The sequence below is a fragment of the Callospermophilus lateralis genome, unplaced genomic scaffold, assembly GCF_048772815.1.
Source record: "Callospermophilus lateralis isolate mCalLat2 unplaced genomic scaffold, mCalLat2.hap1 Scaffold_199, whole genome shotgun sequence".
In the NCBI taxonomy this organism is placed as follows: domain Eukaryota; kingdom Metazoa; phylum Chordata; class Mammalia; order Rodentia; family Sciuridae; genus Callospermophilus; species Callospermophilus lateralis.
The window spans coordinates 2,026,096-2,039,448 of record NW_027512988.1 but is presented as its reverse complement, the minus strand read 5'-3'; the positions used below and the strand labels follow the sequence as shown (position 1 = coordinate 2,039,448).

General features: G+C 43.1%; 1 pseudogene; it reads left to right on the top strand.

Annotated features, from left to right (window-relative positions):
* Positions 1 to 10,844: 10,844 nt before the first annotated feature.
* LOC143388720 (zinc finger protein 511-like) lies at positions 10,845 to 13,029 on the top strand (annotated as a pseudogene).
* Positions 13,030 to 13,353: the final 324 nt, after the last annotated feature.

Genomic DNA, 13,353 nt, shown 5'->3' with positions numbered 1-13,353 from the left:
TCATGGGTCTCAGCTTCCGATACTGTGTCTGGATTCCGGGTGGAGTATGAGCTGAGTGAGGAGGGAGATGAGCCACGGTACCTGGGTAAGCTAAACACATTGTCTCAGGACAGGTTTGGAGGGGTGATGGGTAGACCCCCTGGGGACAGGGCATCACACGTGGTCTGAACACTCTCCCCTCTGATAAAAGTCAGGGAGGAGCTAACCATTTACAGAACTGGCTGGGTTCCTGTGAGCAAAGACACTTTGTCCTGGTCCCTGATGTGAGCTTCACTGAGCACCAAGTATTTGCCTGGACATAGGTTTGCCCAACAGAAGCTATTTTCTCATGGCAGTGATTGTATATGAGGACTACCTCTGAAGATGGTAGCTTTGAAGAGTGCTCAGGTCCTTTGCTTATGCTATCCAGATTCCCCTGGTTAGAGATCTTTTACAAAGTTTGTTGAGAGTGATTCTATATCATGTACAACTAAAAGAATGAGAAGCTGAACTCCATTTATGTATGATGTATCAAAATGCATTCTACTGTCATGTATAACTAATTAGAACAAAAAAAAGTAGACCTTTCAAAATTACTTATCTGAATTCACAACATTTGGAACTAAAGTTGTTTTCTTAAAGCTATATTAATTGTTGACTAGAAACCAAATGTGTTCATTCACTAAAGCACGTCAGTTAGGAAACATGAAATCATTAAAGCACATAGACAAATACAATGACCTAACCTGAAAATGAAAATTACAAAAAAATGTAGTAAAATTAAGTGGATTATAATCATTTAAAATCTATTAAAATGCTTATGATATAGAGCTTCTCATCAAAGTAAAAACATAAGCAAATTACATTACTCATCTCAAAACTAGGAATAGTTTATATAAATAGCTAATGTGAATGCAGTATTTGTGCCACTAATGTACGCAATAAAATTACAAACCAATAAAAAAAAAAAAAAAAAAAAAAAAAAACAAAGTTTGTTGAACTCATTCATGGGACCAGCATCCAGGTCAAGACAAAGAATATCCCTCCCACTCCGAATCCCATCACTTTTTGCCCATTGCTGCTACTAGGACTTATAATCACAGAGCTATTTTCAAAAATTTGGGGGTGGATTATTAAGACTATGCATCTTTAGGAGAAGATTTTGGAAAAATGAAAGAAGAAATATCCCATGGTACATTAATAATCACTGATGATCTTTTACTACATCTCCTTCTAGTCTTTTCCCCCCTGTGATATGTAGTTCTTCTTGTATCAGCTGTGGAGGCATTGGTTTGCTTTGATCAGTGACCTTTCCTTTTTTATTCCAAAGAACTCCCGAGCACGGCCACTTCTGTGAGCATCCCTGACCTGCTTCCTGGCCGAAAGTACATTGTAAATGTCTATCAGATAGCCAAAGACGGGGAGCAAAATTTGATCCTGTCTACCTCACAGACAACAGGTACCTGTGTGCTACGTGGTGTTCAAGGAATCCTTTTGTACAAGCAGGGCTATAGCAAAGTTGCCCAGCTGCCTCACTTCCTCCTTCCTTTCTTTGTTAGCTCCTGATGCCCCTCCTGACCCTACTGTGGGCCAAGTTGATGACACCTCCATTGTTGTTCGCTGGAGCAGACCCCAGGCACCAATCACAGGTGGGTTTAGCCTTGTTCTTTGGCTTCTTTGTTAATCTTTATGGCTAAGTGTGGCAAGAGCAGATTCATACTGTGGATAAGTGTAACATTCCATTTTACTAACTCCTTACACACACATACACACACACACACACACACACACACACACACCCCTGCAAAGGCAGCTCATTGGCCATTACAGCAAGCATTTCCAGGGCTGCAAAGGTGTGGCATTTCTGAAAACCTTACACTAAGACTTAAAGAAGAACTAAGTTGCCTATTCAGCCTCATAATAGAGGTTCCTCAAAGACCAGACAGGGCTTGAGAGCTCTGTGTTCAGGCTGGTTCATTAATTGCTTCCATAATCCAGAGCTCAAAGAAGAGAAATCAGCCTAGCATGAATATTTCCACCTACTGGCTTTTCTAATTGACAGTTATTAAGTATCTCATGTCTTCAAGGATGATATTTATTATTAAAAAGGTTTGTATGGCTCTTCTTATTTTATCTTTGTGCTGAATAGTCATTAGAAGTGGTAGCATTGAAAGAATCAAAAAGAATCTTGCTGATTCTTAACTAATCAAGCAAGGTGTAACGGTGACTAGAGAGGGGAGGATTTATGATTTTCTTAGCCTCTGTTTTATAAAACAGCCCTCATACTTTTCTCCGGACCCTGCAGGGTACAGAATAGTTATGCACCATCAGAAGAGGGCGGTAGCACTGAGCTCAACCTCCCCGAGACTGCCAACTCTGTCACCCTCAGTGACTTGCAGCCTGGAGTTCAGAACAACATCACCATCTATGCGGTGGAAGAAAACCAGGAGAGTACTCCTCTCTTCATCCAGCAAGAAACCACGGGCACCCCACGGTCAGGTAATGCTCCCCTGGGGCAGCTAGATAACAGGTAGACCTCCTGGGATCAAGTTCATTCCATTAGCCTTCTGGGGAGAACTGGAGTACACAGACTAAGGGTTGATTGTCCCTGAGAGAGGGTTGTTTTCTCTCTGTCAGAAGTTCCTACATTCAAATCATCTGAAACTAAGGATATTCCGCTGAAGTGTGCACAATACAAGTTAGGGAGCTTATCAAAGACAGCTATTGGAACTACTAGTCAAAAAACAATTTTACCATCAATTTTTCTTATTTTTTTCCTCATAAGCCTAGGGTCATTTTATCTGTTGCTCTTCATTATTATAAAATAGTTCAGTAAGATAAGACCATCTTATCGTTTGGGCAGGTACTGTATTTTTTTATGTTTAACTTCTCTCTCCAAATTGATACCTCTTATGCTGTAAACTCATACATTTACCTATGTATTTTAGACACAAAACTTCAAATTTCATAATGTAAGCAGTATGACTGAACTGTGAAAATCTATGCAAAAAAGCCAATTATCTGGTTAAGAGACAAAATTTAGCAGTGCTCTGGAGGGTAGCCCCATGAAGTGCCTAACATGTCCAGGAAAATGGCCTTAAAGACAGTTTTCAGCTGGCCATGGTGGTGCACGTCTGTAATCCCAGCAACCTGAGAGACTGAGGCAGGATTTCAAATTCAAGGCCAGCCTCAGCAACTTATCCAGGCCCTAAGCCACATAGTGAGACCCTGTCTCAAAATAAAAAAAAAATTAAAAGGGCTGGGGATGTGGCTAAATGGTAACGTTTCCCTGGCTTAAATTCCCAGTACAAAAAAGAAGTTGGAATTGTGAATGACTTGCTGTTTCTTCTCTGTTAGATAAAGTTCCCCCTCCTAAAGACCTGCAGTTTGTGAAAGTGACAGACGTGAAGGTCACCATCATGTGGACACCCCCTGACAGTGCAGTGACCGGCTATCATGTGGATGTGATCCCCGTCAACTTGCCTGGGGAGCATGGGCAGAGGCTGCCTATTATGGGCAGAGGCTGCCTATTAACAGGAACACTTTTGTAGAAGTCATGGGGTTTTCCCCCCCAGGGCCACCTATTACTTCAAGGTCTTTGCTGTGAACCAGGGGAGGGAGAGCAAGCCTCTGACTGCACAACAGACAACCAGTATGTACTCTTCCTACCTGTGTCTGCCCCACCCCAGCTTCTCCACCCTCACATCTGACCTATGTGGAAGTGCAACCTTGCTCTTCTATTAACCTCCTGGGTTTACAGCTTAGCAGTAGAAAAATGCCCAACAGGGAGACTGTGTATTGAATGTAAAGCTCACTAAACTTGGAATGAAAATTCAGATAAGCTCTGTGGATGGTAAATGGTAATCCATTTCCAATACTCAGGGGAATGGCACTAAGAGAACCTAATTTCCTTTGCTAATGGAAACATGGTTAAGTAATTTGAGTGCATTTTTTATTTAATAAATATATCTAGATCTAAGTTAAATTGTAAACTACTAACACTTTTATAGTAGAATTTTAGAATTGTAGTTGCTGGGCTAGGGATGTAGCTCAGTGGTGGAACACTTACCTAATATGTTCAATTTCCAACACTGCAAAAAAAATGTGGAAATGAATAAGTGTCTACTATTTTGAACACTGAGTTGTCTGCTCAGTTCTAGCGAACCACTCTACTCATATTTAATCTTCATTTTAATCTTATAAAGGAAAATATTATTATCTCTACTGGATTCAGAAAGAAACTTAAACATTTTTGAAGTTCTGCAAGTTTTAAGGTCATAGAGCTAAGAAGAGATAGAACTGGTTCTAAAACCTGACTTTTTGATTCTGGACTCCCTGTTTTCAATTATACCCAGCCACCTCCTAAAGATTTCTTGTATCTGAAATGTGTTCTAGAATTCTGAGGGGAAACTACTAGTTGTCATACTTAAGAAGAAAACCCACAATGGATGTTTCCATTCCAATGGATGTACTATTCTTTCAGATAGTACAAAGTCACCCATGTCCTACTGAGAATCTGAGGTTCTGAGCCTATTCTAATAACTATAATTATTGTCTACTCAGAACCATGCGAAAATAACATTTATTTCTCCAGCAAAGGACTATTCATTTAATAAATGGATAGACTCTTCCTTTGATCCATAGGGAACTTCTGTCTTGCTGTCCTTTCTGTTGAGTTTATCTCTCTTCCCATAACCTTTCTGGCTCTGAGCAAATTGTGGGGTTCACAAGTATTTGTTTTGCTTTTTTAAGAAAATGCCATCACTTTAATGTAGTTGTAATTTCTGAGTGTGATGGGAGATCTTGCTGAAAATGAGACTGTCCAAAGGATAACCCTCAAGGGGAAAAGATCAAGGATTTCTCATGGCTGACACAGTGTTTAGGCACAGTTGTACAAAGTGCTCTGTCTCTTAAAGGCTCATTTTCTCCAGAGTTTTGACTTTTCCTTTAGTTTCTACCTTGAGTAGAAGAAATGCAACACTGTTTAGTCAAGCATTAAGATTCCAATGAGATAATTACTGATCTAAATATTTCTTGACATGTTTCATCTTTTTTTCTAGAACCGGATGCTCCCACTAACCTCCAATTTGTCAATGAAAGTGACACAACTGTCCTGGTAACTTGGACCCCACCTCGGGCCCGGATCTCAGGGTACCGACTGACACTGGGCCTGACCCGAGGGGGCCGGCCCAAGCAGTACAACATGGGGCCCTCTGTCTCCAAGTACCCCGTGAGGAACCTGCAGCCTGCGTCTGAGTACACTGTCACCCTCGTAGGTATCAAAGGCGACCAAGAGAGCCCCAAAGCCACTGGAGTCTTCACTACATGTAAGCCAAAATTTAGTTCTTTTTTTTTTTAATGGTGCTGGGGATTGAACCTAAGGCCTTGTGCATGTAAGGCAAGCACTGTACCAACTGAGCTGTATCCCCAGCCACATCATAGGTTCTTTACTGTATTTTTGCAGTCTCTGTTCTTCCATTTTTAAAGGTTAACTTTAAAAACTTAGTACATCATTTAAAGCAATGCTACTAAAAATGTGCTCTATGGATTGGCTGCTGGGCCATAAATTGTTTATTATTCATCTGCTACAAGACAAGGAGCTTGTGCCAGAATGTAATTCAAAAGCATGCTATTTCATTTAGCTGATATAATTTTTGAAGAAAGATCTTCTCTATGAGGGCTGGTGATGTGACTGCATCAGCAAAACACGTGCCTAGCATGCCCAAAGCCCTGGGTTTGATCTATAGTAGCTCAAAAAAATGAAAAAAAAAATTTTTTTGCATACATTTGCCAAGTTCCTTATTTCCTCCTAGGCTAGCACTTTGAGTAGCATAATGACCCTGCAATTAGAAAAATTGAATTCTATCAGACAAAATAAATTTACCAAATAGTTAAGACAAAATAAATCAGCATCTCTACCTATAGTTTATTACATTGGGCATCAAATGATAGCCATATAAGCAGAATGAAAAATATCTAGGGACTGAGTGGAAACCAACCAATAGAGCAAGAAGTTGAGGAAATTTTTTCTCCCAAGTGTTGTTGACAGCAAAGCGTTAAGTACTTCTATAGCACACAGAAATGAACTTTCTTTTCTTTCTTTCTTTTTTTTTGTTTTTTTCCTTTTACTTAAAAAACTCTTGAAGTTCCACAGAGGGTGAAAATTCTAATAATTTTTGGTCATGTTTCTACTTTTGCTCAACATTTTAGAGTAAATGGTCTTAAATCTTCTATATATACACATCACAATAAAGGCCTCTATTCAGAAACTGATTTCCACTAAGTACATTCCATTTACATTACAAAGAATTATGAGACTCCTTATTGCTAGCCGAATATTATTTGTTATTTTCAACTTGACATTTTGAATTATGAAAACATCTAACATAAGCACTTTTTTCAGCATATATTGCAACCATGTACTAGTTTTCAATTTCCCAAAAGCTTTCCACAAATCTTCCTCTTTTACTAATTTAAAAATATAGACATTCAAAAGCAGTCAAAAAAAAGTCAAGACAACCCTTAGTTTGTGCATAACTCTGGAATTTATTTCCCAACAAAATCTCTCTATAAATGTTTCCCCATAAGAATCCCTACTTCACCAAAAACTTATTTCCGTTTAAATTTGGTGTCTGGCCAATGAAGGCTTTTTCCTAAATGATTGTTAATCACAGGCAAATGAAATTTGCTTTTAATTTGAAAGAAAGTTCACCTTAAAATTTCACTCTTTTATGTCATCTGGTTCTAAGAGAGCCTAAAATCTACTCTCATGAAATTGTCTTTGTATTTCTTAAGAAAGGCCTTCACTGAGTTAGAATGGAAAGTCCTGTGCCTGCTTCCTCTCAGCAGACAGCCTTTTTTTACTGAAATGTAGAATTATATAGTTGTCTTTTTCATTAGCATGAGACATTTTATGTACTTTTCTTTTTTTGCTGGATAGAGTAGAGTGCCTATGAAATGAAAGGATTTTTAGTGAAGATAACAATAATTAAGTGGAGTGAGGGGATCAGTACAGGAACTTTTTTTGGGGGGGAACTTTGATATACTTATTGGAAATGCTATTTTTTGCTCTCTTGAATATGTCTATATATATATATATATATATATATATATATATATATATATATATATATATTTACTTAAAATATAATTATATTTGAATTAAAATGCTAATACCAAAATTAATATTTATTATGTAAAGGTTAAAATAGTACATTGCAGAGTATACTTTCAAAAAACATTTGTTGAAGAGATGATTGATTGAGAAAGAAATGATAATGAGAACCACTCAGGCCAGCTTATATTTAAATAAACCAACGTAAACAAGGAGTTATACAACTTCATTTAAACCTCAAATACTCCTGTGGCTGTAAACATCCGCAGAGCTTGCTGTTTTTGAAATTACTTGTAACTTTCTGTAGCTTTTTTACTGTCTTACTAAGCTGAATTCTGGGAATAACTTTCCTGAGTTTTATAACTTGTGCTGAATTCTTAAGAGCAAATGTGAGAAAAGTGGGAAGCAGCAGCTATTTCTGGGGAAAATATGGCTCATTCCTTTATTGATAGGGCATATTTTATTTCTTTAACAGCCAGGCAGTTCTTCACCTAACAAGACCTTCCAGAATCTGTAACTCATACTTAACAGTCACATCCGTTGCTTGACATCAGTTTGTGGGGTTGTGGTTTGGTGATTTTCCTGTAATGGTCTTCTCAGACAGAGAGGATCATCTTAAACTTGGGAAGATTTTTCCTGGCTAGCTCAAGCAATAGAAAATACCCAGTTCTAAAGTCCAGTACTGTTGGAGAGAATGTAATTTGTGAAAAAGTTGTGGCTTTCACAGATGTTCAATAAAAGAAATTGACTGTTCTCTAAATTGTTTCTTGTGGGCCATTAAAAATGGTGACCCCCTGCTGGCCCTGGTATTTTGGCAAAGTGAGCCACAGCCACGTAATGTATGATTTCAGAGGTGCTGGAGAGCACCAAGGATCACCCACCCCCGTTTCCCCAAATGCCACCAGAATAATATACTTAACAAAATAGCTCACTAAACCTTAGTTCAGTTCAGCCATTATAGCAGTCTCTGCAAAATGGCCCACACAGATATTTGACTTTTTCCCACACAGTATTTTAAAAATAAAAATAAGAAGTAAGACATTAAAATCCAGACTGAGGGGGAAAAAAGGAATAATTTCAGTGTTGAGTCTAAATTCCCACATGGCACAGAAAAAACAAAACACAACATTTGATTTGAGCTATATAGACTAGAGTCTGAAGACTTTTTAATGTCTGTTGGTGTAATTCTGGGGGATAACTCTTTGTCTCACTAGCCATTCATGATTTAGAATAAATGTTTTCAGCAGTTTCTCTCACTTTTTGCTTCTTAGACAAGAGCAAATAATAAGCACTTACCTTTTCCTGGTAGCTCACACTTTCATTTCACACCCTGAACTCTAGTCCCCATAGGATTTATTACCATGTATGGCTCTAGGACACATTTAACCCAGTGACTTGTGTATGCTGACGATGACTACAGAAGTTTGCGTGTCTCTCTCCACCCTACCCTATTAGCTTGTCTAACTGTCCTGACTTTTATCCAAATAAGTGAAACTTCACAGTGTGTTTTAGAAACAGATTTCAAATTTAAAACCATCTTTCACTGAAAATCTTTTTAAATCATGTGTAATGTGACTGAGGAAACACCTTGAAAAATTTCAATGTGTTTAACAGCGGTAGCTTTTTACCTGTAGGAATGTCCGAGCTTCTGTGAGCCCCTCCCTGGGAAACAGCAGGGTAGCACCTACGTCAGGGTTAAAGCCAGCTCACTTGGGCTTCCAGTGACTCATCTACACAATGTGAAGTGACAGCAGCTGCTACCAGGAGCCAGGAGAACAGCAGAGTGGAGCATGTCCTTGGCCCATGGGAAGCACTCAACAAGTACTGTAGCTTCCCTCATGGGAGCTGCTGTAACTGCCAGAAACAAGTACCTACCCTGACGTGCATGGCCCTGCAGCAAGGACTAGTGCTCACCTTGGCATTGTGGGCAGAGACGGTGGTTGTGACATACGGGGTCTGGTTCTTCTGCAGCAGATAGATCTCAGCTCCATCTCCACTGTGGACATGCAACAAGCTGAGCAGCTCATTGACATCATGATGAATCCGAAATTCACTCATGGTTTCAGCTCTGAGGCATCAACATCACAAGACACACTCTCCTAAAGGAAAGTATAGAGTTATTCATAAAATTAACCTCTATGAAAAAATTAAAAGATCAAATTTGACCAACTTCATGCTTTGACAAAACAGATCACCTGGCCCAGCCCAGGCCCCCCCACATCACGATGCCCTCCCCCTCCCCTACCCTTGTGCAGTCAGTTCTACTTGTCTCCTTTTCCTCAGGGAGCTGTGGCATGCTAGCTGGCCTCACTGCTTTCACCAGTGCTACAACCTTCTGACAACCCAAAGTGCTGCTCCTTCACAAGTTGGGCATTTAGCACACTCTACCACTCAGGCAGTGCACCAGGCAGGTTGTGCGAATGGCCCTGTGGGCTCTTCTCTCCTGGGAGACTATGTGCACACTTAGCCCTAGGCCAGCAAGAAGTGGCTGTGCTGCTCCCCTTGGCTAATGCATACACAATAGTGTAAGGCACTGGGTTCAATCCTCTGCACCACATAAAAATAAATAAAACTTTTTAGTTGTTCATATGAACAATTCAAAACACCTATGTGTGGGTTCTTAAGTTAGGATCCACAAATAACAAAAGAACCCTTAAAGATAATCATAATCATTTGTCTGTGAATTTTGTGAGGAAATGGTCTTGCAACAAATTTTTAAAGGTTCTGTGACCCAAAAGGTTAAAAAGTACTGCACCAACAGCTCAGACAGAAGCAGCTGTTGAGTTAGACTTCAAGAACAGGAGATCCAGCACACACTCCCACAGCATGCTAATTTTGTAGGGTTCATCAACTGGAACTCTAACCTCAGGGTAATGGAAAGCTTGTTAAATGAACCTCCAGCCCTGGACAAGGTAAGTGTCTCCAAGAATGAGGGTGAGAGGAGGAGGCCTGAAGCTGCGCCCAAGTCCCCAGAACCTTACTTTCCAATCAAGAGGCGCTCATGTAACCACAGTAATGGAACAGGGCCTCTCTTCCTTGGCACTGCACACAGGTACACAGAAGCCGTGCTCAAAGATGAACCATTCCACAAAGTGGGGTGACCTACACCTGCAATCTCAGAGACTCAGGAGGTTGAGGCACGAGGACCGTAAGCTCAAGCCCTGGCTCAAAATCAACGGGGTTGGGGATGGAGCAGGTGGTACAGCGCTGGTGGGTTCAAGCCCCAGCGCCAAAAAAGGAGAAACCGCGGCGCTGGGAGAGTGAAGGCTCCACGCCGCCCACTAGGTAAGGTTGTCCTCCGACTTTCGTCCCCCTGCGAGGCGGTGGGCTCGGGTGGCAGCACCGCCTGGGACCTCCTCCCCCCGTTACCTGTGGTGAACGGTGGAGGAGCCAGGAGAGGCAGAGCCCGCAGGACACAGGCAGGGCCGCCGGGCAGAGTTCGGGAAGCCCCCGTAGTGCGGCCGGCGGAGGCAGGTCACAGTGGACCGCCAACTTCCCCGTCCACTGGCCCAGCTGCAGGGCCGTTCCGGGGCCGGGGAGAGGCGGCCGCATCCTGCCGGTGCAGGCGGGCGGAGAATGCGGCCTGAGGGGCAGGGGCAGAGGTAGGGGCAGGGGCAGAAGCTGCACGAACCAGCTAAGCGCCGACTCACCTCCACCGCCACCGTAGCCGCCGCGCTGGCGGGCCGCCACAGGAAGCGCAGCTACGTCACGTCCGGCTCGACGGGCTGCGGCGCCGCCGCCGCGAAGGGTGATGCTGCTGCCCGTGGCGCCGCGCGCCCGCCTGGCCCGCACTCCCGGGGCGGCCAGCACCTGCCAGTGGAGAGGGACCCCGCGGCCCAGGCGGCGCCCTTCCGCTTTGTGGCACGTCCAGTGCGCCTCCCGCGGGAGCACGAGCTCTTCGAGGTGCAGGGGCGCAGGGGCGCAGGGGCGGGGCCTGACGCTGGGGCGGGCCCCGGCCTTAACCTCGGCGCTTGTCTCCTGTAGGACCGGGACGTGCAGAGGCATCTCTACCTGCAGGATGTGCTCACGCAGATGGCCGAGGAGCCGGAGAGATCCAGGTGAGTGACACCGCCCGCGCCCGTTCCCCCGCACCGCCTCATGCAGCTGAGGGCTCAGATCCCTCCACAGAGACCCTCCGGTGCAAGCATTGGCACGTCTACTCCGCCTGTGGCCTGTTAGGGAAATTTCATTTTTTAATAAGTAAGGCTTGGAGTGTGGCGCGGTGGCGCACTCCTCGAATCCCAGCGTTCAAGGCCAGCCTGGGTCCTGTAGCAAGACCCTGTCTCACTATAAAAATGAAAAGGGCTAGGGTTGTATGTATCTCAGTGGTAGAGCACCCCTGAGTTCAGTTCCCAGTTCCAAAAGAACCTCAGGAGCTTTATTGGGCCTCTTACTCTGGATGAAAAGTCACAATGGGGTTTCTGCTTCAGCAGTGTGCCTCCTCCGTTGAGATTAGCCTCCTTTCCCAGGGTGCCTGAGTTCACCTGTCAGGTCCCCAGCTGCTGCCAGGTGTTCGCTGCCCTGGAGGACTACCAGCACCATTACAACATGCTACACGGGAATGCCTGCTCCCTCTGCAGCCCCGCCTTCCCCTCCGGACACCTGCTGGATGCCCACATTCTGGAGTGGCATGACTCCCTCTTCCAGATCCTGGCGGAGAGGCAGGACATGGTGGGTAATTAATCAGGCTGGGCACACGTTGTGCTAGGGACTTGGATCAGGGAGGTGACACCCTATCTTTTGCAGTACCAGTGCTTGATTGAAGGTTGCCCAGAGAAGTTTAAGACAGCCAAGACCAGAAGGATCACATGGTGAGGTTCCACCTGTACCCCGCGGATTTCCAGTTTGATAAGCCCAAGACAAGCAGAGGGTACGTGAGGAGTAGGGTTGTTGGCGGCCCCTGGTCTTAGGAGATGTGAGAGCAGCTTGAATGGGTGGAGGCTTTTTTTGTTTGTATATACCTGCAGGTAGCTGACATTCTGACCATGGGGATCAGTACTCAAAGGTGTTACACAAATAGGGTAGTCTCCCCGCAAAGGGAAATCGCAGAGGAGTTCCTGGCCAGGAGTAGCGAAACAGGGATGTAGGAATGGCAGGCACTCCTTTCCCATACTTGCACCTGGGCTGAATCCCACATGCCCTAGTTTTCAGAGTTAGGAAGCTGCCAGCAGGGGCCTATGGAGTTCATCCAAAGCCATGAGCATCCTCTCCCTTGGTAGGCTTATACCATGTGGCACCATAAAAACAGTATATTTGAAAGACAGAGTATGATCATATTTAAATATATAAAATACAGGGCATATTATGTGAACTGTGACCTTGCCATAAGCATTCACCCCTTTTTTTTTTTGATAGCCTGGAAATTGCACTGTAAAATTAGGCTATGCCAACAGAGTAAGAATATCTTTGCAAGAAAAAAAGAGTCCTTTGCTTGAAAGTTTATTTCTGGGGAAAGCCAGGGCTGTGGGAGTTATGCTGAGCCGTTGCTGACACTCTGTCTTCTGCAACCCAGCCATTCGGGGGTCTGATGCTGACCTTTCAACTGCAGCCCTCAGGGATGAAGGGGATGCAATGGAAGTCTGCTCTGAGCCTGCAGCAGCACACCTAGCACCTGTAGGTGAGAAGCGGACCTACATCCACAGGTCAGTGTGGACATCTTCTTGAGACAGTAACACTGGGCAAGTGTTGGCCTCATGAGGTTGAAAACCAGAACATTCTGGTGTGTTATGAGATAGGTTAGGTAAATTCAGGGCTAGTCGAACTTGTGTTTCCCATTTTTTCACAGATATCCTTCAGTGATTCGCGTCCCTGTGTACAGAGCTGAGCAGGGACCTGATCCAGAGTCTAAGCTGATAAAAGGCAGAGACAAAATGATGGCAGAGATGTCAAGCTTTTCATCCTGCTTTGAGTTACCCATTGGGCATCTGCAGGCCTAATTGGAGGGTCAGTGTTTTAGCAAAAGCAGCTTCTAATTCTCTGTTAAAATTTCTCCCTAGAAAAAAATAAAAATATCATATTACATATTTAAGAATTTCCTTATTGACTAAGAGATCACTCAGTGTAAAAGGTATTTATTACAACTTAAGCAGTTCCAAAGAACAAAACACAGATTGCTAATTGTACAGAGATTGAACACAATTTGAAATTGTGCATATTCTAGAAAATAAAATTTTCTTTGTAAAGGTGACCAAACTTCAATATATTATGCAGAACATTCAAAATTCAGTATTTTGAAATATTTAGTTAGAAATTAATTGAAA